Genomic DNA, 605 nt, shown 5'->3' with positions numbered 1-605 from the left:
TTGTTTGCGGTAGTCTTAGGGTTCTTCTAGCTTCGGAAAGTTTTGTTTTTTCTAGATGCTGAGAAATGCACTTACGTGCATTACGAGACTTCTATTGATGAATGAATACACACTGAATTAATAGATTTTCCCATTTTAGCATGGACAATAATTAATTGCGATGATGAAGATGATGATGATAATGATGATGTTGATGTGATGATGATGAGGAGGAGGAGAAGACATCGTAGCAGGTGACGACAGGCTCCTGTGCAAGGTTAATTAACAGGCCCTTTGATATGAGTGCCAATGTGCATGCGAGCCATACATTTAATTTTTTTTTTCAGGTTATCCAGTTTTGCAAACACGTAGGCCTAGCCTATTTTTTGGCCTAGTAGATGCAAAATAACACACCGGGGAGCTTTTCCTGTGTAGTCCAGTCATGCGCAGTACATATACTTTTGGACTTGGTTACTTTTTCGAATCGTCGATTCGAAAGTATGCAGTGCTGATAGATGTTGTTAAAATACAGATATACAGATACATACATTCATACATATATATATATATATATATATATATATATATATATATACAGTATTTATTTATATATTTATATATATTAA

Source organism: Anneissia japonica, unplaced genomic scaffold (genome assembly GCF_011630105.1).
Source record: "Anneissia japonica isolate Jap-2015-1 unplaced genomic scaffold, ASM1163010v1 scaffold287965_len1858130_cov191, whole genome shotgun sequence".
In the NCBI taxonomy this organism is placed as follows: Eukaryota; Metazoa; Echinodermata; class Crinoidea; order Comatulida; family Comatulidae; genus Anneissia; species Anneissia japonica.
The sequence above is the reverse complement of the archived record's forward strand: the minus strand, read 5'-3'. Positions refer to the sequence as shown.